General features: G+C 42.8%; 1 long non-coding RNA gene across 1 annotated transcript; it reads left to right on the top strand.

Annotated features, from left to right (window-relative positions):
* Window positions 1-1,065: 1,065 nt before the first annotated feature.
* On the top strand, window positions 1,066-9,557 carry LOC143924580 (uncharacterized). Its single transcript, XR_013261896.1, has 2 exons — window positions 1,066-1,506; window positions 6,194-9,557. It is a non-coding gene; the product is annotated as an uncharacterized LOC143924580 (long non-coding RNA).
* The last annotated feature ends 16,201 nt before the right edge of the window (window positions 9,558-25,758 follow it).

The following is a 25,758-nucleotide window of genomic DNA, read 5'->3' on the forward strand; positions in this document are numbered from 1 at the left end:
TGTAGTACCCTATACCTTACCAGTCCTTATAAGGACCTTTGTGGAACAAGTAGGTTGTGAATGATTAGCAGACTGTACCTCAGTCCCTATACTGATAAAGGACTACTACAGCAGAAGGGCAGCAGTCAGCAGTAGTGCACCTCAACCCTATGTATTGTGGACCTATACCAGTCCTTAAGGAATAGCAGACTGTACTTCAATCAACCCTATGTACTGTAGTACCCAGTGGCGGCTGGTGAAGTTTTAGGATGGGGGTGTGCAAGACCCCGCCCCTCCACAGTTGGACCCTCCCACTTCCCATAAGCCACACCCCTTATAGAATCCACATCATATAACAGGCTGCACATTATACACCGGGCTCTGCACATCATATACCGGGCTCTGCACATCATATACCAGGCTGCACATTATACACCGGGCTCTGCACATCATATACCAGGTTGAACATTATACACCGGGCTCTGCACATCATATACCAGGCTGCACATTATATACACCAGGCTCTGCACATCACATAACAGGCTGGACATTATACACCGGGCTCTGCACATCACATAACAGGCTGGACATTATACACCGGGCTCTGCACATCACATAACAGGCTGGACATTATACACCGGGCTCTGCACATCACATACCAGGCTGCACATTATACACCAGGCTCTGCACATCATATAACAGGCTGCACATCATATACACAGGGCTCTGCACATCATATACACAGGGCTCTGCACATCATATACCAGGCTGCACATTATACACAGGGCTCTGCACATCATATACCAGGCTGCACATTCTGTGTAGTAGTATGAGATCATACTATGATCATGGGCCACAGGTATGACATTATAAGTCTTCAAAACACACGCAGACAGTGATAGGAGACAATATATACTAATCACACACACACACACACACACACACACACACACACACACACACACACATATTAGATGTGTATTTAAACAATAGCAGAAACAGATATAGGACAGTATAAGGGGATACCTATTGAAATACTAAGTCAAGTACCAATATGCTTAGGCTTGCATTTCAATAAGTATCAGAATTGCGTACGTAACATACTATGTACAAAATAACGTGACTAGATGACAGAGCATCTGTCTGTAGTTTCGTTTTCTACACATTGCTGAGAGACACAAAGCTAAGATAAGGACTGGTTACGCAAGAATATGGTCAGTCAGTAGATGTTGAAAATAACTGTCAGGAGATAACCTTTAACTTACATTTCAGGAAAGAGCTAATGTCATGAGTTAAATTGTTGATGTATGTGAAACTCACTGGGCAGGGCTTTGTAAATACCATATAAAAGAAGGTCCACTTTCCATTAAACCCTGTAATCTTCACCACGTACCCATGAGTGTATGTGTATTTGATTAACCGCCGGCGTATGGGACCTCCATTAAGCCACTCCAGCCTAGGCTATCCAGGGGAATCTAGAAGACGAACACCTTACAGTTTTGGTACCAGAAAGTGGGGTTTGCACAGGTAAGTCATTTACACTTTTACCTCTTTTTATGGTAATTGGCGTTTATGCTTGACCTGTCCAAACAACCATTATAAAGAAATTTAATTATATATATATATATATAAACTGTGCCTTCGCAACGAACTAGGCTGGTCCCTTGGGGGGTGAAAAGGGTTCGCAGGTACTGAGGAGTCTGACTAGGTTGGTCCGACTATAAACTAAGAGAGATATTGAGGAGTCTGACTAGGTTGGTCCGACTATAAACTAAGAGAGATATTTATGATTATATTCTAACACGGGAGGTATCATATACGCCCGTGACATAAGGATTGGCTAAATGGACGCCCACTTGAGAACTTTTAAAGTGCACTATAAATAATGAAATGCATCATGATGTGATTACTTGATAATGTACATGAAAAATTTTAAAGCTGAAATCTTAAACCATAACAATATGTCTGTTTCTCTTTAGGTGCAAGCATAAGTATATAGAGTATTAACGTTGTATAAGATATAATTATATAGAGTGGATATCTGTTTGAATAAACCCAAATGTTGTTAAATGAATACAGAGTATTAAGAACCAGATTGTAGTGAGGTAGCACCTGCCTGTTCACACTGCACGCTAGGTTTACTTTTTCTTAGCATTTATGAAAGGTAGATTCTTTTGACCACTAGACCTACAGGCTTCTCTTGCAGACTTGGTGTAAGAGGGGTATATCCCGCCACCAGGAAAGGTACCCTTCATCGTATATTAAGGGTAAATCTTCACAGTTTTATTAGTCCATCTGACCTGGAAGATCAGGGAACTTACCCCCGCATTAGGGAACAAATTATTGACCAAACAGGCTGTTATCACCTCTGCCCACATACCAGGCATACTTTACCCAAATTACTAGATGGGGAATTCTGCAGGCACCCAGCCCCAGAGTCCGGGAACTCCCACCCCGTATGAGTATGTTCAACATAACTTGCCGGATCCCAAGGTGGAACCTTTCTGGGCACAAGTCCGGGAGAGGTGTCACCAATTGGGAATCCATGACCCTAATGGCCATGCAAACATATCCTGGTCCAGCTGTTGTTTATCCCCCGGACCAAGGTTGTTTCAATTGTGGACAGCAAGGACACTGGAAATCCCAGTGCCCTTATAGGACTGGACAGATTAGAGCAAGAGGCAGAGGCAGGGAATTTAACCCCCAGACCCGCCCACAGTATCCCCGTTATCCGCCATACCAGAACCCTCGTCAACCACTACCCCAATATCCTACACAGCCACAAATAATGCACCCTCAGGCCCCCAATAGACCACCACCCAGAATTCCTATGCAGTGGCCATCCAATCGGCAGCCACCACCCCAATAGGGATGCCTAGAGTATGTCCCTTCCCTCAGCCTAGTGTGTTACAATCCCTCATGGAGAAGTCTTCCTCAAGTTGTATTACATGTAGATGGACAACGTGTCTGCTTTTTGATAGACACTGGCGCCACCTCTAGTTCAGTGAACGATGAGATTTTTAACACACCACAATGCACCGAGGGAAACTCTATTGGTATTAATGGGACACCTGTCACCCATCCCATCACTCCACCACTGACTGTAGCCACTCCAGAAGGACAGAAATTATGTACCCAAACTTTTGCTGTCTTGTCCTCATGCCCTGTGCCCCTTATGGGACGGGACCTCTTGGCACAACTGTGTATTACCGTTAAGTTTAATAGAGAAGGTTCCCTTACAGCTAGTTCACCATTATGTGACTTACATGGCCCTAAGCGACATGCACACAGAGGCTTCTTTATGCTACTCCCCGCCTCTCTCGAAACACATGCTATCTGGGAGGGAAACAAAGGTAGCGTAGGTTTCATTAACTGTACGCCTTACTCGCCTCAGATGCGCCCTGACGCAGAAAACAATATCACAAACAATACCCCCTGCCCCCCGAAAAGACCCAAGGCATTGCCCCCCAGATCACTGACTACATATCTAAAGGTATCCTAAAACCAATCATTAGCCCCTGGAACACACCCATTTACCCTGTAAAGAAGGCCAGTGGTGAGTGGAGACTCGTCCAAGACCTCAGAGCAGTAAACAAACAAGTGATTCCGCTTCCACCCCTAGTCTCAGACATCACTTTTATTTTCTCATGCATACCGGCAGACTCTCTATGCTACACAGTAATTGATTTAGCGAATGCTTTCTTTAGCATTCCCATTGCAGAGGAAGCCCAACCTAAGTTTGCTTTCTCCTGGGCCGGGGGCCAACTAACCTGGCAAGGGTATGTAGACAGTCCAGCCGCCTTCTCTATGGTACTCAACGAGACTGTCAAGTCTTGGACTTCTGAGCGTGGGTCGGTACTAATACAGTATGTGGACGACCTGCTCCTGTGCAGTCGAACTGCTGAAGATTGTGCGGTCGATTCAACATCACTGTTACAACACCTAGCTCACGCCGGGCATCTAGCATCAAGGAAGAAAATACAATGGTGCCAGCCACAGGTAGAATACCTAGGGTGCATTCTAAAGGAAGGGACAAGGCTAGTGTCCCCCAAACGTGCCGCAGCCCTTCGAGCTCTCAGTCCCCCAAAAGACAAAGCTGCCCTACTCTCGTTCTTGGGTGCAATGGTATATTGCCGCCAATGGATTCCTGACTGTTCTCATTATGATAGTATCCTAAGAGAGGCTACTGGCTCGACAGCCCCTAAATTAATAGATTGGACTGAAGACAGACTACAAGCTTTTCAAGCTCTATTAAACAGTCTGTCATGTGCACCCGCCCTGGGATTGGTAGACTATGGTAAAGCTTTTCAGCTGTACTGTGTAGTTTCAGGGAAATCTTTTGCCGCGGTTCTCACACAACAACATGGAACAGGATACCGCCCGGTTTCTTACCTATCCAAGAAACTCCCTGTCCAGGTTCAAAGCATGCCGTCATGTCTCCAGAATTTTACTAGCCTGTGCTATGGCAGTACAGGACGCTAACAAAATGGTCTTGGGCCACCGAATGACACTTTTCACCACCCATTCTGTCACCCACCTCATACAGAACATGAACACCCAACACATGACCTCACAAAGGCTCAGCGGTTATGAGATTACCCTTATGAACACTGACAATCTCAAATATGTTCCCGCCAACAACCCTGCCGTCCGTCTCTTGCACTCCATGTTACGTCTACCACAAGACCCAGACCAGCTTCATGACTGTGTGGAAAAAGTGGAATCCATCACATTCCCTAGACCTGATCTCACGGATACACCTATTATAGATGCAGAAGATGTTTTTGTGGACGGTAGTTGCTCCCGTCCCTCCGATTCCACCTTCCTAACAGGTTACGCGATAGTCCAATTACCAGACAAGGTGTTAGAAGCCAAACCACTGCCCCCCTCTTCGGCTCAGGTGGCTGAACTAGAAGCCCTCACCAGGGCCTGCATTTTATTTACAGATAAGAAGGTGAACATTTACACAGACAGTAGATATGCATTTGGGGTGGTGCATGACTTCGGAGTAATATGGGCAAAAAGAGGTTTTAAAAAAGCAGATAATAAACCTATTTCCAATGCTACCCAGATTCAGGCACTTCTTCGGGCTATTTTGCTCCCAAAAGAGGTGGCAATAATTAAAGTAAAAGCACATTCTTCAGATAATAGCAAACTTTCCAAGGGAAATGCTTTAGCTGACGAGAAGCGAAAAAGGCAGCCCAGTCCTCCACCCAGGAGCCCACCCCCACGTCCATGTACTTTAAGGATCATTTCACCTGTCCTAACTTTAAATCTGTAGTGGCACAAATGCAATCATTAGCCACTGAGGAAGATGTCTTGTATTGGGTGAAGGCTGGCTTGACCAAAGACCCAGAGGGTCTGTGGTCAAAAGAGGGGAAGATATTGGGAATACCTGAGGCAAGCAGTATTCTAATTCTCTCCTACCTTCATGGTCCAGGACACATAGGTGCCGTCCCTTTAGCCACTATGTACACCAAATCTTTCTGCACAAACGCCTTGAATAAACAAGTCAAACTCCTGACCACAAGTTGCCTTACCTGTGCTCAAAACAATGTGCAGGGCAAACGGCATGGCCTACATGGTCATCTACCCCCACCAATAGGTCCCCTTACAGATTTACAAGTAGACTTCACACACATGCCAAAACAAAAGGGGAGCCTAAAATTCCTGTGCGTTGTCGTAGATAAATTTTCAGGCTGGGTTGAAGCCACTCCCTGTGCAGGTGAGACAGCCAATATAGCAGCAAAATGCTTGCTGAATAACTGGATTTGTAGGTTTGGCATACCAACATCTATTTGGTCAGATAGGGGACCTGCATTCAGCTCCTCCGTTACCCAGGCTGTGGCTAAATTGTTAGGGCTGCAATGGAAACTACACATCCCCTATCACCCTCAAAGTGCAGGGGTAGTGGAAAGAATGAATAGAAATATAAAGGATAAATTGAAAAAGGCCACAGGGGGCACAATGAAGGGATGGCTTGATCACCTCCCTTCTGTGCTATTCCAGATTAGGACGGCACCCCACGCCAGAACGAAACTTTCACCTTTTGAAATTTTGATGGGAGTCCCCGCAAACATAGAACTACCCCCATTAGACCAAGACACTGATATTGACATTTATTCCCAACAGGAAATGTACGTGAAAAACCTGGTAAGTATGCTTCATGAAATGAACGAACAAGTTTCTGTCACCTTTTCTCCTATTTCCACAGAGCCAACACACCCCTTCATCCCAGGAGATCAAGTGCTAGTCAAGCAACTGGCCCACAAAGAAAGAGTATCGGACCGGCTTTCTCAGGACCATGGAAGGTGGAAAAGGTATCGAGAACGGCAGTACTGACGGATATGGGGAACACCTGGATCCACGCCAGCAGGCTGAAAAAGTGCCCACCGCTTCCCACAACCCCCGACCCCCCACCTATTGAAGGAGAACCCGACCCACCCGAACAGCTACCGGAACTGCAAGAGATTCAGGAAGGCATTGGACAATTAACCCTTGAAACCCTACATGATAGCGAAGAAGAAGGACAAGCATAAGAACTTGTAGAAATGTTTTTACCTTCAGTGTCAGGGAAGGCTGTATGCCTCTGGGGTAGTCTGGTACTACTTGTATTCCTGCCCACATGGTTTATAGCCAACTGTATATATCATCCAGAAGACTTAGGTCTATTAAAAGGGATATGTGGACCACCTAAGATGAATAATACCCCCGGCCAAAGACATATTAGAAGTATTATACCCGTTAATGAGTCACCTAAGGGACTGACTGACAAGATGTTACTACTAAAATTCAAATATAGCTATGCTCAAAAATCCGGTTTTGAGAAATGCTGGATCTGCAGCAAGCTACATCCCAGTACAGCTAGAATCCCTCTCATGGCAGTCCTCTTAAACTTCACCCCTCTCCTCAATGGCACCCCTCCTATCGTCCTAACAAACGTCACAAGAGCACGAGGGTTCGGAGTATGAAGCCTGTGCTATTAAATTAGAAAAGGAATGATCATTATGTAAATCACAGAATGATCAAAGGGAGGATTATAAGGGGATACCTATTGAAATACTAAGTCAAGTACCAATATGCTTAGGCTTGCATTTCAATAGGTATCAGAATTGCGTACGTAACATACTATGTACAAAATAACGTGACTAGATGACAGAGCATCTGTCTGTAGTTTCGTTTTCTACACATTGCTGAGAGACACAAAGCTAAGATAAGGACTGGTTACGCAAGAATATGGTCAGTCAGTAGATGTTGAAAATAACTGTCAGGAGATAACCTTTAACTTACATTTCAGGAAAGAGCTAATGTCATGAGTTAAATTGTTGATGTATGTGAAACTCACTGGGCAGGGCTTTGTAAATACCATATAAAAGAAGGTCCACTTTCCATTAAACCCTGTAATCTTCACCACGTACCCATGAGTGTATGTGTATTTGATTAACCGCCGGCGTATGGGACCTCCATTAAGCCACTCCAGCCTAGGCTATCCAGGGGAATCTAGAAGACGAACACCTTACAGACAGTAGATGGGTTATATATCTTTGGTCATTTACAGTAGGAACGGATGTTGGCTCATAGAAGGTATAACTTTGGTCCAGTGGTAATGAATACAGGTGAAGACTCTCCAGCACTGAGTCTGTTTGGTGCCCAGAGGAAAGTTACTGCCTGGCAGTGGCCATAGACTTTGCAGACATATGTAAGGTTACATAAACACAGATGATACAGTTTTATATAAGGATGCAACATATACACAGTTATATATAAGAATAAATCATTTACACCGAGTTATAGATAGCCTTATAGAAGATCACTGCACTGCCTATACTTAATATTGGATATTTGTAGTAGACTCCACCCCCATTCTCCATGGGAGCACAGCATCAGCACTTACCTTGATGACTGTGTGCTCCTCTCCGGTGTTCTCCGCTCCTCTCCTGCACACCACTCTACTCCTCTTACTTCCTGTTTCCTCTCTCAGGTGCAATGGGAGAGAGAAGACAGGAAGTGACATCTGAGTCAACTCAGATGTCAATCAAACTGCCCGGCCGTAGTAACACATACTACAGCGCCTGGCGGAAACCACTCAGCGCTTCAGAAAGCGCCCTGAGGCGGGCTAAACGCCCGCAAATGAAGCGCCACGTCTGCAATCTCATGATTGCATTGACGTGGCGGTTCCCATAGTGCACTGTGTCCGGTGCTCGAGCACAGTGCACTTCCTTAAAGAACTTTTTTTTTTTTAAAGGGGCAGTTTTAAACTTTTTTTTTTTTTTTTACATTTTTTTTTGTGACTACACAGAAGGGGGGGGGGGCGGCGCCCGGGGCGCCCCCTATGGACGGGCCGCCACTGGTAGTACCCTATACCTTACCAGTCCTTATAAGGACCTTTGTGGAACAAGTAGGTTGTGAATGATTAGCAGAAAAAAGTGCGCTTGTATGATCGCTTCATAAATACAGTGTGACAGAAAGTATTGCAACGACTGCCATTTTATTCTCTAGGGTGTTAGAAAAAAAAATAATATAATGTTTGGGGGTTCTAAGTAATTTTCTAGCAAAAAAAATGATTTTAACTTATTTTAAGGCTCGGGCTGAAGTGGTTAAATACTGAATATAGAATTTGAAGCAGTCACAATGTGATTCCCAAGATAATACCAATAGCTAAACTGTTATTGAATTAAATTTTTTTAATAATTGTGAATATTATTGTAATATATCTGTATCACATTGTAACAAATACTTGACATTCTATATAGTTCTATAATAAAAATTTTCTTTAGTACAACTAAAGAAAAGGCATTAAAACACCTGTCAGTTTTTATTGCTGTCTGTGCTCCTATTAGAGAGAGTCACCCTCTCTATTTTTCCTGTTTACCATTATAATTGAAAGTGAAATTAAAAGAAAATCCAGAATTTTGGGTTTTCCCCACAAAAGTAATAGAAGAGAGATCATCCAATGGGGACACTAGTTTTCATGACCTGGGGGCCCCCAATGGATTCCCTTAATTTGCTGGGATTTCTGCTCACTTGAAGTAAAGGGAAATCTCTACAATGGCACAAAGATGGCAAAAAAATAAATGTATGGCAGCTATTAACCTCCCTTAATTTATACAAAATGAAAAAATAGTTTTGCCTATAATTTTACTGTAAGAATAATTAATACAAATTGGGGCTGATTTACAAACGGTTTGCGCCATGAGTTGCGGCACCCTTCACCTGACTCATACCTTTTAACAATGAGATCCCTCTGATGCTTTGGAAGCTCTCTGCGGACCACGGCTTTTGCTGTAGGATGCGACTAAGAAAATGTCAGGAAAGCCCTACTAGAACAGCTTGTGGTTAATCTGAGGCATTTTAAATGATGGCAGGTGTGTACTGACTCCTATTTAACATGCGTTTGAATGTGATTACTTAATTCTGAACACCCCTACATCCCCAGTTATAACAGGGTGGGCACACTTATGTAACCACATTATTTAAGCTTTTTATTTTTACTTCCCTCCACCTAAAATATTTCAGTTTGTTTTTCAATTGAGTTGCACAGTTTATAAGTCACATTAAAGGTGGAAAAAGTTCTGAAATGATTTATCTTTGTCTAATTTTTTTTACATCACAGAAAACTGCATCAAAAATTGCTTAGGATTACTACACTAGACCATGCCAAATGTAAGGTTTCTTAGGATCCATTATCTATGTTTTCTTACTGTGCTATTAGGACATGAATATATTGCTTAAATTCCTATTATCTGAAGGAATGGCATATTTGTTAGTTCTACATACATTCTGCTTTTAAGCAGAAATAACATTTTAGATTAAAGCATTGGTAGATTTTACCATGAACCAGTTCATACAATTGCCTTATCAAGGTTTGTTGGGCTGCATAGTAAAAAACACTGATCTTTTGAAACATTTATGTCTCATTTTATTTAATCTTTATTTTCAAACTTCAAAAAAAAAATCACAAATCAAAAGTCAAATAAAGGAAATGGAGGGATCAGGAGAATTAATTAAAAAGTTAAAAAGAACACAAAGGTTTTCCAAAACTATAACAAAATATATTTTGCTAACATTTTTAGACTTATACAGGGTTAAAGGACTTATGACTCACTTTTGAGCCAGAACAGAATTCACCCAACCACCCACTAATCCAAACCAGCCTGGTTTCCCAGAAATGGTTTTGCCTAAGCCGATAGCCACTTTTAAAAAGCTGACGGGAATGTGGCACCCTTAACCTTAACATTAATTTAAGTGAGTCAGCCATTAAAGTCAATATGACTCAAGACAACTAGACATTACACAAAACTATTTTGTGATTTGTAGCCAAAATTACAACAGTGAGTGCTGGTTAAAGTTCTATGGTATAAAAGGCCCATTATTGTTATTAAATATTTTTCTCTATTGAATAATGCAGGTATATACAAAATACCCATTTACTTAGTAAAGAAAAGTGTGTGTATTGCAATAGCAAACAGATTTCATTGTCCTAGGTGCTCTGGTGGGAGAAAATGTGAAATCTTATTGATTGCTATTGATTAGCACTATGCATAGCAACACTGCCCTTTTTACTTTAACCCTCCTGGCGGTATTCCCGAGTGTGGCTCAGGGTTAAATTTCAGAATCCTGGTTCAGGTTATTAACCTTGTCGCCAGGATCCTGTGATGTCACCCCGCTGTGTCCCTGCCGGATCATCCGCCCAATGCTCAGTTCCCTGCGAGTGTGGCAACGCATGGGGGCGGAGTCCGGCAGCAAAACATAACACAAGCAGTACACTGTAATCTTACAGAATTCATTACTGTATCAAATTATTTCACCTCCCTTTTGTCACCAGTGCTTTGTTCAGTGCCCAGTTTTATATTATATATACTGTTCTTTCTGCCTGGAAACTGGAGTTTGTCCATGGCAACAAAAAAGTGTCCCTAAACTTGCTTTTATTATCATTATATTATTATTTTTCATAATAATTTATAGTTATTATATTATAATTTATGAGTGTTTCAAACTTTATCATATCCGGGATGTCTACTAAACTCTTGCTTGAACAGATTTAAGTGTGTTATTACTAAGAACAGGGTTACAATATAAAACACCAAATTTCTATGCAAAACAATGTACCGCTTTGAGATTCAAAAATCTGACATAATCATACAGCCAGGGAGGCTAGTCATCCAGTCACATGCAGAACAAATAAGAAATCCCTATACCTGAGATTTTTATGGGCCTCCAGCAGCAGGAGTGTGTAAAGTCACTTCTCCATCAGAGTATTCAGCTTAAACAAATTCTGAGGAAGTTTGTAGTAAACTTATTTTAGTTCCAGCAAGCAAAGTACTTAGGGATGTTAAGTAATGAGTTTATGTGAAATCTCCATCAACTGATGGAAATACATTTAAAGTATTGAGTGTCTTGCTGGTGATACTATAATTAATTCCACTTCAAAAGGTTGGCCGTTTGTTTTCCCTTTTCACATGGGTGGTAAACAGCAGCCTTGTTAGAATCCTCCAATGAGGCTGTGCCCAATATACATCATTTGCTAGGTACAGTGACCAATTAAGGAGCATTACATTTGCCCCAGTACAGAAAGGAGAGGGGGATATAATGCTTTTCCACCAAGCTGGGCACTCTCTTTGTGCTGGGACACATAGCAGTCAGCATGACCAGACCTGAAGTTGAGAGGTACACTAACTCCATACTTGTACATATAGGCGTGTGCCAGGTGTGCCTGGGCACACCCTATCATCCTATTTTGCACAGATTCCCTCTGCTGCTTGGCTGCAGAAAACTTTATCATATCCAGGATCTCTGTCCCCAGTGCCTTTCACTGTCTCAAAAGAGAGACATCATGGGTATGTCAGACTCCTGATATTTCACCAAAGCACCCCAATGGGACTCCTAAAAAAAACTGTAAAAAATAAATAAATAAATAAATAAATAAAAGATGAATGTAAAAAATATGGTTAAAAAAATGAAAAAACATTGGTAACCATTAACCACTTCAGCCCTGGATTATTTGGCTGTCCAAAGACCAGCGTGTTTTTTGCGATCCGGCACTGCGTTGCTTTAACTGACAATTGCGCGGTCGTGCGACGTGGCTCCCAAACAAAATTGATGCTCTTTTTTTTCCACAAATAGAGCTTTCTTTTGATGGTATTTGATCACCTCTGCGGTTTTTATTTTTTGCGCTATAAACAAAAAAAGAGTGACAATTTTGAAAAAAACGCAATATTTTTTAATTTTTGCTATAATAAAGAACCCCAAAAAATATATAAAAAAATGTTTTTTTCCTCAGTTTAGGCTGATATGTATTCTTCTACATATTTTTGGTAAAACAAATTGCAATAAGAATGTATTGATTGGTTTGTGCAAAAGTTTACAAAATAGGGGATAGTTTTTGGGCATTTCTATTAATAATTTTTTTTTTACTAGTGATAGCGGCGATCTTCGATTTTTATTGTGACTGCGACATTATGGCGGACAGATCGGGTGCTATTTTGGGACCATTCACATTTATACAGTGGTCAGTGTGATTTAAAAAGATTCATATCAATACACCATGGACTGTAAGCACAAGTATCTCCATGTATTCAGAAGGTCCAAGTCCTTAAAATCAAAGGAATATCACCAGAGTACAAACCATAATACCTGTTTAACAAGTCACTACAGGAGAATTGGCCACCTTTTCAAACAGAAAAAGGCACCATTAGGGTCTTTTCACACGGGGCGGATCAGTGCTGATCTGCCCCGTGGATATCCGCTTGCTCAGCAGGGAGATGACAGGTCCGTCTCTGCACACTGCGCAGGGACGGACCTGTCACAGTGCCGCTCTCCCCTATGGGAGATCGGGTGACGACGGACCGCAGTGTCCGTCGTCACCCAATCCGATTCGATGACGGATGGAAAAATAGCTTTTTCCTCCTTCACACTTTTTCGGATCGGAGCGGGTCGGATGTCAGCGGATTTGTGACCGTTGACATCCGATGCTCCATAGAGCTCTATGGGGCATCCGTTCAGGTCCGCCTGAAAAACTGACAGGCGGATCTGAACGGATCGGTAGTGTGAAAGGGGCCTTACAGTTACAATGCTTTCAAAGATAAGCCTATCTATGTTATCTGCTAGAACTTCTTCTTGGGAACAAAAGTTGAATACAAGCAATGTAGAAACAGCAGAGGAAATATCAGATCTAATGCGTAACTCAGATGTGTATAGTCCAAGTATTTTATTTTTCCCAGATCAAATTGTGAATGTCAGTAACCATATACCAATGTAAATGTAACAATGTGGTATTGTTTGCTTTCTTTGTGTGTTAGGCCCCTTTCACACGGGCGGATAGAATGGTGCTTTTAGCTGCGGATTTTCTATTTTTCCACCACAGCTAAAGGCACACAATGCTTTCCTATGGCCCTGTTCACACACAGCATTTAACTGCGATTTCGCTACGTGCGGTTCGGTGAGAATAGAAAAAATAGAATTGAATGTGTCCAGGTGCGATGTAGCGCAGCTATATGCACATAACCGCAGGTAATCGCAGTCTTTTGTGTCAACTGTGGCTAGCAGCGTGAAAGAAAAAAAAAACACCCGGAAGAACATCCTAATCAGCAGGTGTACCTGGGAAATGACACAGGAAGTTGAGAGGGATAGTGGAAAGGGGAGAAGACAGCATGGCGGCAAGAGACATCTCGCATGAGGCCATTATAGCACTGGTGCATGCCCGACCAGAGTTATGGGACTCAGAATGCCCAGGATATGCCGACCGAGTGCTGAAGAGAGCAAAGTGGGAGGAAGTCTACAAATATGTCACACCGAACTGGGACGAGATGTCTGCAACTGAACAGGATAACCGAGGTGAGTGCAAGGTTTGTTGTGTCTATGCAGCAGGGTACATGTGCATCATAGTGAAGATTTTAACCCCTAACCCCCTAATGACCATGCCATTTTATAGCAACACAGTACTGCGTCACTGACAATTGTGTGATGCTGCAAACAAACTAAATTGAATGGGAAATCAATGGTTGGGGTCTTCCCTATAGTGTTGTCTGGGTGGGAGGTGGCAGATCTGTCTCGACTTTTGTCCCTAACATGTGTTAAGTTTTTTATATATCGCAGGAAAGGAGGTTTATACACGTTGGAGGTCCCTGCGTGACCGGTACAAAAAAGAAGTCAACGAAGAGAAGGCTGCGGATAGAAGCGGAGCACCCTCAACTCGTCGCAGGCGTAACCCCCATGCAGAGCCTTTGTCATTTTTGAGGCGCACCACTGAGATGCGGGCGTAAGTATATCCATTTATTTTACTTAGCGATTTGTGACCAGTATAGGCGTATTCATGTTCACTTTTTTTAAACATGTAATGTTGTTATTGTTACCTAGAACTGTGTCAAGTGTCCCTGTGAGAGCAAGCGCAAGGCTTGAAAGTTTGTCACCATCACCATCAGGAGACACAGACACCAGTCAAGAAACCACAGAGACAGTGTCATCCCAAGAATATCATCCATCCACTCAAGAACTTGCGGTATGTATTTTAAAAATGTCACAATCTCTGTCCACAAAAAACGTATTACTTACATTTTGAAAGGGCAGCTGGTGTTGGTACAAATGTTGGAGAAACAACAACGGCTTATTTTTGGGCAAAGTGTCACTTGTACTTCTGGCTTTGGAGGTCTTCAGTGAGATCAGGTTTTTGCGGCAAAACAAGTACCTGTGTCTGATCTATTCTAAACAGGTGCTGCAAGCTCGGACACAACTTCAATATTTGTACAAGCATCATCATCATATGCTGTTCACTAAAGTGTGACCTCAATATCAGAAGCATAATCTATATAATCTAACTATTGCAGGCAAATCCAGATAGGAGAGTCCGGTCTACTTCAACCACCCGTCGAACACGCCTTACTCAACAAGAGACACCTTTTGAGGAATATTTCAACCGTATCATTGAAGAGATGAGAAACCAATCACAAAACCAGGCCAAAGATGATGAATTATTCAACATCTCAGACCCAGATGTTATGTTCTTGAGAATGTTGCTTTGTGTAATCAGGGAGATTCCTGCAGATAAGCGCACTGAGGTCAGGGGTGATATACATGCCTATTTAACGTATATCGTGTCCGCTTGCAAAGAGCAACACCCATATCCTAAATTTCAGCCATGGGCTATGGGTTTTAATTCACCTAGTGGCTCTTTCAGTAGACCAATGCCCAGTCAGCAGTGCCATGACACAACATCTGCCATTAACCCTTATGCAGGACCCCCACCACTGTATACACCTTACCCATCTAATCCTGGTTATCAAAGGATGCATGTGCAGCCGCACCCAGTGTCTTCACCCTCATCTTCCCATTCAGGATCACCCGTAGATGTTGACAGTGAACCAAGCCACTCTTCCCTGTGTAACCCTAATTATCCAGTGTATGAAAAATTATAGTTTTGTCCTTCTAATTTGTTATTCATATGGCAGTCATATGACAGTTTTATTCTTCTTGTTGTGTTAATTTAATGTTACTTAATGCTATTGTTACCTACACGAACGAATGTTTACAACCAACCCCAGATTCCTCCATCTACACTGAACTGTACACACGGAAGAATCTCCCACTGTCCCAAGCTTATATATGTTGCTACTCGGCCCCACTTAATCTCACAATACCTGAACATCCTGATTGGGTGCTAGCATTGTTTAGATTGAGAGCCTTGGCCCAGTGGGAGATTACCCCATCTACACAGTGCAGTGTACATGGAGACATCTTTTGCACTTTCTCCATCTTGCCAAATATTTCTGAGCTGTTTACTGCACTCAGTGTCCATCTTTAAAGTCTAAAAAATGTACAGCCCCTATCACACATGCGGACAGTATGTCCGTATTTCATCCATCCATTTGCGGATGAAATACTGACATACATGCATCCCTATGGGATAGCGGGTGTCTGCGGATGAACATCCACAGACACTCGCTATTGTCCGCCTCCGCAATTGTCCGATTCTGCAGACGGAGGAAAATCCTATTTTTCTATCCGTCTGCAGAGCGGATCGGATGAACACGGACAGATGGTCAGTGCTCATCCGATCCCCATAGAGGAGAACGGAGAGCTGACAGGGCGGTCCCGGCACAGTGTGCCGGGACCACCCTGTCCGCTGCCAGCTCAGCGGGGACAACGGAGCGATCCCCACTGAGCGAGCGGATCATCACGAGACGGATCATTACTGATCTGTCCCGTGTGAAAGGGGCCTTACAGCACTTCAGGATTCAGGAATACTGTATTCTTTTTTTTTTTTAGGGGGTGGATTTTGGTGACTCGTTATCTGTTGCACTACTTTAAACTAAAAGGAAATTTTATATATATATTCCAAAACGAATTAAAAACAGTTTTCTATACTTGCAAGCATTCAATGTTTTCTAAGGTTTGTCTATTTTTTCTAAACCCTGTGCGTAGCAAAAGATAGAAATAAAAACTATTTAAATTGTAGAAAATTGTCAATTACTTTATTTAAGGCAAACGTGAAAACTGACACAAAAACTTGAAAACTGTGAAGAACAGTAAAACTTTGACATGTAAGGTCCATGCAACACCGGTAACTAAATTTACACATAGTCATATTGCCATGGCAGCTGTCCATCTTCAGTCAGAAAGTAATCTGTGAAATGTTCACAGACTTGTAGGGCCTGATTACTTGGACGAGTGCCAGTAACATGACCCTGGGTTCTTCAGAAACAGGGGATTCGGTGGCCACAATCTCCTTCCCCTTCAAAAAATTGTGGAGAACACAACATGCCAGAACCACATTGACGGCATGATCGACTTCTAGATGCATGGCTGTCATCAAAACACGCCATTTGGCAGTGCAAAAACCATTCTTCTAGCTCTGCTGAGTCGATAGTTAAAAATTCGCCTCCTGGCAGTGAGACCATGCCTGGTATAGGGCCTGAGCAGGTGAGTAGATAAGGCAAATGCCTCATCTCTGAGCACTACAAACTGAAGATCCGGTCCAGTAGTACCAGGGAGAGACCTTGACTGTGGCACCTGAAATTCGCCATATTCAAACCGCCGACCCATTATGGAATTTCTGAAAATTCTAGAATCTCCAGAACTCCCATATGCTCCAACATCCACAGCGATGAACTTCATATTTGCATCGTTGAGTCCCAGGAACACAATGGAAAAGTATTTTTTCTAGTTGAAAAAGTGGGAACCGCATTTTGGAGGCTTGATGAGCCGGATGCAGCCCCAATGCAGTTTGGGAAGTTGGTCTTCTCCCAAAACTCCTCCGCTATTTCTTCCCACAGACTGGATATTGGTTCAGGCATGACTGATGTTTTCAGTTCTTCCCATATAATAAGACAGGTATCGTGCACTATGGTGGATACGGTGGAAATTCCCATCAGAAATTGATGATGGAGGGAGGTGAAACTGGCACCAGTGGCAAGGTATCTGCAATACAAAATTGATAAAAATTCAGAAAATATAAAAAATAGTAAAATAAAAAAAAAAAAAAAAAAATCAATATACATATGGAGTTCTACATGGTAACAAATAAACATCAGCACCTATGTAAGCTGCTGACTTTTAACACATCGCAGCCCAAAGATGAAACATCCCTCGGCTCTGGTAGTAGGTGCTGGCATCTAAACAGGAAGCCTTGTGGTGGGTGGGTCTAATAAAAAAAATAATTTGGTGGTACCTTGCTTGTTAATGCAAAATTCTGCCTTTGTGTTCAGAGCTCACCTACATAATTACTGAAATATTATGATGTTTTCTATTTGCAAAAAAAGACATTCACGATTTTCAGTAGAAGTAAAACACCAGAAAATAGTAAACATTTTCTTTGTTGGGACAGAAACGTTATGCGCCTCCACACAGTTTAGACCCTATCACATATGGACATGATAAATATATGGTAAGGATAAAAAAAAACAGACTCTGCAAGGCACAATAGATAGTTTTCAAGGATAAAAAATAATGGTAATGGTAGTAATGCGAGAAAAATCGCTGTTGTGATATAGATTAGGCCATAGATTCATCTATATATATATATATATATATATATATATATATATATATATATATATATATATATTATGCAAGAACATATATACACACATATATATATATATATATATATATATACATACACACTATTGCCAATATTGGCTACACCTGCATGTATGTGAATTTAAGCATTTGTTCAACATATGGAAAACCTTAAAGTAAATAACAACCGTTCTTCTGGACTAATGCTTCTTCGCATATTGGTCGTGGTTCTGGTCAGGCGTCCTCTAACAAGTCCCAACAGCTCATCGAAGCATGCCACCGACATCCTGGTGTAATTATGGAACTTGTCCCCATGAGTCCTTAGCTCACCGAACATGAGGGCAAAGTAGCCGATTGATAGGCGCTGGGACGTTAAGGGATGGACTCAGTAACGACGAGGATGTCGCCTACTCTGGATCGCTCTTCTCGTCTTCATCCTCATCATCAGTAATATGAGCATTGCAAGCAAACTACCCATATTTGCAATCATTTAAAAAAAAAACTCTGGCACAAAACTGAACACTCCTCTCCCTGCAAAACTCCAACACACACTCAGCCAGAGAACAAAGAAACAGGTTTGAAATACAGAGGACCGAAATGTATCATGGGTGCATTCCAGGGACCAAAAACATAAATAAATAAAAGGGTTGTTATGGGAATAACACTGCAGTTAAACGCAACCGCACAAAAACGCACGTAAACGCAGGTAATCGCACTGTACAAATGCAGCTGATCGCTGTGCCTGGAGCCTTAAATTTCTCAGAAAAAAATAAACATGCTAAAATGCGGCAGAACAGCCGCCCTTGTGAAAGGGGCCTTAAAGAAAAGGAAAGTGTAATGACTTTTGTCTATACATTATATTTTTTAGGTTCAGTGAGGTCATAAAAAAGTGTTTACATATAAAGCAGGTGTATGTACAGTGCCTTGAAAAAGTATTCATACCCCTTGCAATTTTCCACATTTTATCATGTTACAACCAAAAATGTAAAGGTATTTTATTGGGATTTTATGTGTGAAAACCAACACAAAATGGCACATAAAATTGTGAAATGATAAATGGTTTTCAAATTTTTTTACAAATAAATATCTGAAAAGCATGGGCGTCCGCAGGTAGGGGCAAGGGGGGTCAAGTGCCCCCCCTGGAATCAGCGATCGGATCTTAAATTGAGCACAGTTGTGTCACTATCGGGGTGCGGGCAGCCCGCACCCGGGTACCAACCACCAGTGGGGTGACACCATCAAGCTGCTGTCAAGCCCCCCCATCAGTGTAGTGTGATTTTGGCTCTTTTCCCTGCTCAGTCCAGCAGAGAACTCAGTGGCGCTGTGACAGGAGAAAGGCGAGCTCAGGGCTGTCAGAGGTTTCCCCTGCTCGCCTCTCCTTCTCCTGTCAGGGAGAAGAGACGGCAGCTCTCACCAGGTCCCCGCCCAGCTTCCTGCCCACACTGTTCCTTGTCTATTGGCCATAACTGAGGGTCAATCAAAGGATACTAGGAGAGGAAAGAATCATGGGACCTGTAGTCCCAAAAATTGGCGGCCACATTTTCCACAGGGAGGAGGCTACAGCTGGATCAAGAGAGAAATTGAGAGACTGCAGCCTGAAAAAAAGCTGAGGGAGAGAGTGCTGCAGGACAAAGAACGAGGAGTGTACTGGGCAGAAGCCAGAGAGAGAGCCATGCTGCCCAGCGCCACCAGAGAGCAAGACACACTGCCCTGTGCCACCAGAGAGAGCCACACTGCCCAGCACCACCAGAGAGAGAAAGACTGAGCCACTACCAAGGTAGAGAAATGCTATACTACTGACGAGTCAATCCCAGGGAACCCACAGTGAGCAATCGTCCAGCCAGAGGGATCACTGCTGTAGTTTCTCTGGGTCTGGTAAGAGGGCCTGTTGGCCATTATCCATTACTTATCCTAGGGACTGTACAACGTCTGCAGTCTCTGACCATGATAATGTGATAATGACATTGTCAAAAAGGGGCAGTGCACGGATGACCCTAAAATTTTGCCCCTCCCTGAAAAAAGTTCTGCGGACGCCCATGCTGAAAAGTGTGGTATGCAATTGTATTCAGCCCCCTTTACTCTGATACCTCTAACTAAAATCTAGTGGAACAATTACCTCAGAAATCATCTGTTTAGTAAATTAAGTCTATCTGTGTGCAATTTAATCTCAGTATAAATACAGCTGTTCTGTGAAGCCCTCAGTTTTTTTTTAGTGAACAAGCATCATGAAGGCCAAGGAATACAGCAGACAGGTCAGGGATAAAGTTGAGGAGAAGTTTAAAGCAGGGTTAGGTTATACAAAAAATAGGATTTTTATAACAGCTTACCTGTAAAATCCTTTTCTTGGAGTACATCATGGGACACAGAGCCTTAAGTAATTATTTAATGGGTTATAGGCCACCTTCAGATGATGGACACTGGTATACCCAATCCAGGAAGTTCACTCCCTATATAACCCCTCCTCCTTCCAGGAGCACATCAGTTTTCTGTAGCAAAGTAATATACTTAAATCCCATAAAAAAAAGGGACCCCTGTGTCCCATGATGTACTCCAAGAAAATGATTTTACAGATAAGCTGTTATAAAAATCCTATTTTCTTTATCGTACATCATGGGACACAGAGCCTTAAGTAATTACTTAATGGGATGTCACATAGCAATGGTACTTGAGGGGAAGGAGACACAACCCAGAGGGTACCCCCAGACTTGAGGACCTATACTGCTGCCTGCAGCACACTGTGCCCGAAGGCGATATCCTCATACCTCCTTACATCCAGCTGATAACATTTTGTGAATGTATGCACCGAAGACCAAGTTGCAGCCTTACAGATCTGAGCCATGGAGGCCTGATGACACACTGCCCAAGAAGCACTAACCACCCTGGTAGAGTGTGCCTTAACTTGAAGAGGGGGAATCTTACCCTTTAAATTATAAGTTTGAATTATAATTTGCCGAATCCACTTAGTGACAGTGGATTTCAACGCTACCTGTCCTTTCTTAGGACCCTCTGGTAGAATAAATAAGACATCAGTCTTATGAATCTGCGCAATTGACTTTAAATAGATTTTCACTACTTTCACCACTTCAAGACAATGTAGTGACTTTTCTTCCCTGGAACATGGTTTTGGAAAAAACAATGGCATGACAATATCCACTTTTTGCAAAAAGTCTGGATGAGGGTGTAACACCACTGTGTCCTCATGAAATGAATATGGCTCTTTACAAGAAAGAGCAGCTAATTCCAAAAACCCTCCTTGCTGAGGACATAGCAACCAAAAATAACAAAACTAAGTTCAAGTCCCAAGGGTTCAAGGGAGGTTTGACAGGTTTGACACTCCTTGCATAAACCCTGGACTAAAGAATGTGTAGCAAGTGGTCTTTGAAATAAGACCGATAAAGCTGAGAATCGGCTTTTAATAGTACTTAAGGCCAATTTAATTTCTACCCCTAATTGTAGAAAGGCAAGAATTCTGCCTATGATATATCTCCGAGGGTGCCAACTCTTGGATTCACACGAGGAAACATAAGGCCTCCAGACTCTATAATATATAGTTCTGGAAGCTGGCTTCTACTTAAAGTAGAGATAACGGACCTGGAAAGCCCACGTTCCTTCAGAATGTGGATTTCAATAGCCAAGTCATTAAATTTAGAGACCATAAGGTAGGATGGAATATCGGTCCCTGTGAGAGCAGATCTGGCCATAGTGGGAGGAATCATGGGCCCTCCACTGCCATCTTTATGATTTCTGCATATCATGACCTTCTGGGCCATGCTGGTGCCACCAGAATTACCGGCTTTCTTTCCAGCTTGATCCTGCGAAGAAGTTGAGGCAGCAACTGAATAGGGATGGATGCATAGATCAGTGAGAACTGATCCCACGGGGTCATCAGTGAATCAGTTCCGCATGCGAGTGGATCCCTTGTTCTGGCCACAAAGTTGACTAACCTTATGTTGAAACTGGATGCTAAGATGGAGTCACCCATCTTTGGCAAACAGCCCAAAATATGTCAGGGTGAAGAGACCATTCCCCTGGGAATAACTGCTGGCGACTTAAGTAGTCCGCCTGCCAACTCTCTACTCCTGGAACGAAGACTGCCGATAGGCAAGGAACATTCCTTTCTGCCCAAGTTAGAATATGGTTCATCTCTCTCTGTGCTGAGAGACTCTTGGTGCCCCCTTGGTGATTGATATAGGCCACAGCTGTGGCATTGTCTGACTGACTGGATCTTGACAGGATCATCCTGTAACCTGAAAGTCCAGGCCTTTAGAGCCAGACGCACTGAACAAATCTCTAGGATGTTGTTGGGCAAAGTTCTTTCAGTCCTTGACCACTGTCTCTGGGCAGTTGTCTTTTCTAGTACTGCTCCCCAGCCTGTCGTTACCACCTTTCAGATGACTGGTCTGAAGGATTTTCCTTTCAGCAGATTCTGGGTTAGTAACAACCAAGTGAGGCTTTGGGACAGTCTTGGGAGCAGCCACATTGGCAAGTCTAAAGCTTGAATTGTTTTGTTCCAAGTGGACAGGATACTGTTTTGAAGCAAATGGAGGGATCGCCTTTTGACCTGACCATCCATACCAGCTCTTTTATGGAGTTAATCTTTGCCTGAGGCAAGAACACCTTTTCTTGGGCTGTGTCTATGATCAGACTCAAGTACTCCAGCCTTTTTAGTGGTATTAAGGAAGATTTCTCTAGGTTGAAAATCCAACCCAAACATTGCAGACAACTGCGTACGTTTTGCTCCAAACGAGTCACCGACTGATCTATTAGCAACAGATCATCTAGGTACGCTACGACTGTTATGCCCTGTTCCCTTAACCTGGCCTTAACCTGGTGGGGCCAGCACTTTTGTGAAAACCCGGGGTGCTGTGGCTAGCCCGAAGGGGCCGGTACAAGGAAGATGTGGAAGGGGTGGATGCCCTGGGTGGGACAATTTACTAGAGGAAGGGGGGGCACAGGTGAATTACCGGTGGTGCCTGGACTGTGAACACAGGCTGTGCTAGAATACAGCTCAGCCGGTCAGATGCAACAATGTGCCGAGTGCGTTCCTACACCCAGCACAAGCCTAGAACGAGCCCTTCAGTTCACTTCCCTATCAGGGGGAGCAATCTCAGCCCAACAGGCATTTCCTAGTCCCGTCCCGGGGTGATGACACTGAGAGGCCGGCTGGAAATGGGAGTGAAGAGGAGCATAGAGTGCTGAGTGCGGGGTGTAGCAAGATTACGGCGGCGGAACATAATTTCCATTTCAAAATCTGACGGGTCGCCTAATCTGATGAAATACCAGAGCTTTGAGTGTGATCTAGAGGAGAAACCAAGCAATAGTAAGCCATCTGCAGATGAATTTCACTCCTTTTTTGGGGGCTGCAGCATGAAGGGGTTAATTAACACTGACGCTACTAATGCAGCCCAAGGGGGTTAATTAACTGCCACTTGTCACTAATGCATCATGCTGCATACTACAAATACCATTGGTAATTAACCACTTGCCAACCCATCACAGTACATGTACTGCAATGGGGTGGCAGCTACAAGCACTGCAATGTACCCATACGTCACTGCCTGTTTCAGCCTAGGGTCACACTGTAGCGAACACAGACATCACATGTGATTCGCACCTGCACTGCGGTGCCGATCACATGCAACGTCTGTGCAATGAGAGTTCAGCCACACAGTGGTATGTAAGTAGTTTTATTTATCTTCCCCAGAGGATATTAGGAATGTCATAAGTATTCGAATATATACAGTATCTCACAAAAGTGAGTACACCCCTCACATTTTTGTAAATATTTTATTATATCTTTTCATGTGAGATCACTGAAGAAATGACACTATGCTATAATGTAAAGTTGTGAGTGTACAGCTTGTATAAAGCCCTTGTACACACGGTTGGATATTCCGACGGAAAATGTCCATTGTCGGATAATCCGACAGTGTGTGGGCTCCATCGGACTGTTTCCGTCGGAATATCCGACGGACCAAGTTTGAGAGCTTGGCTATAGAATTTTCCGACAACATGATCCGATGCGCGTCAGTTCCGATCGTGTGTAGCCTAGTCCGACGGACAAGGTGCCACACATGCTCAGAATAAATTCTGAGACGGAATCGCTCGGTCAGGTAAAACTACCACTCGTAATCGATATAGCACATTCATCACGCTGCAATGTTAAAAATTCTTTAACCACTTCCCGACCAGCGCTCGCTGATGTACGTGGGCAGAATGGCACGGGCAGGCATATTGGCGTACATGTACGTCCAATTTTAAATGCCGCCCTGCAATCGCAGTGCTGGTCAGGACCCCCGTGAGTCCGGTCGCGGGTCCCGTGGACTTGATCGCCGCGGGCATACCCGCGATCATCTCACGGGGCGGCTGAACTGGGAGATGCCGTTGTAAACAGCATCTCCCCGTTCTGCCTAGCAACAAGTGACGCTGATCTCTACTCCATGTGATTGGAGTAGAGATCAGTGTTCACTAAAAGAAAGCCCAGCCCCCAACAGTTAGTAACACACCCCTAGGAACACTTAACCCCTACACTGCCACCCACTGGTTAACCCCTTCACTGCCAGTGTCATTTACACAGGAATCACTGCATTTGTATAGCAGTGATTGCTGTATAAATGACAATGGTCCCAAAAATGTGTCATGTCATGTGTGCGATGTGTCCGCCATAATGTCACAGTCACAATTAAAATTGCTGATTGTCGCCATTACTAGTAAAAAAAAAAATTATTAATAAAAATGCCATAAAACTATCCCCTATTATGCTATAACTTTTGCGCAAACCAATCAATAATCGATTATTGCGATTTTTTTATCAAAAATATGTAGAAGAAGAATACGTATCGGCCTAAACTGAGGGAAACATTTTTTTTATATATATTTGGGGGATATTTATTATAACAAAAAGTAAAAAATAATGCGTTTTTTTTTCAAAATTGTTTCTCTATTTTTGTTTATAGCGCAAAAAATAAAAATCGCAAGGGTGATAAAATACCACCAAAAGAAAGCTCTATTTGTGGGAAAAAAAGGACATCAATTTTGATTGGGAGCCACGTCGCATGACCGCGCAATTGTCAGTTAAAGCAACGCAGTGCCGAATCGCAAAACGTGGTCTGGTCTTTGGAAGGCAAAATGGTCCAGGACTGAAGTGGTTAATACAGCGCATTCTCTTTTTCTTTACAATGCTACAAGAATGAAGTTGTTTTGCTACTCATATTCACACACACTTCTCCCAAACGTATTTCATTATTCTTTTTCCTCATTTCATGAATACAATATTTTAATTCGTCACATCTCCCCAATCATTTTTATTTATTTATTTTTTTTTTTATTTGGTGGTTGTTTTTTTTTAATCAACATCTCCTTTTTTCACAGTTTGCTCATCTTCACAATTTTTTTGGTGTGTTTTGTGTGTCAACTTACCACAACACCATTATTATCTTTATAATTTATTGTTTTCTTTTTTAATCTAAAGGAGGTTGTTTGGTGTTGGTGCCCCTTGTTATTTGACTTTGTATTTTTGAAATGCACCTGCCTACTCACAAATAAACTGTCCTTTTTGAAGTAAAACACATACGCCAGTATTTCTTGAACCAAAAAAAAAACTTTATTTGGGTGTCAAACAAATAAAGAGGGAGGCAGCGCTGGAAAAACTGGTCAATTTGGCAAAGCCTTTGGCCCCCAGGGCAGACATGAACTAATTTGAAAATGCAAAATTGGTGGCCCGAGGAGTACATATCTCAGGGAGGGCAGTCTGGTCCTGAAGTCCAA

The sequence above is a fragment of the Lithobates pipiens genome, unplaced genomic scaffold, assembly GCF_037356315.1.
Source record: "Lithobates pipiens isolate NorthernLeopardFrog02 unplaced genomic scaffold, aLitPip1_a1.2 Scaffold_22, whole genome shotgun sequence".
Lineage (NCBI taxonomy): Eukaryota > Metazoa > Chordata > Amphibia > Anura > Ranidae > Lithobates > Lithobates pipiens.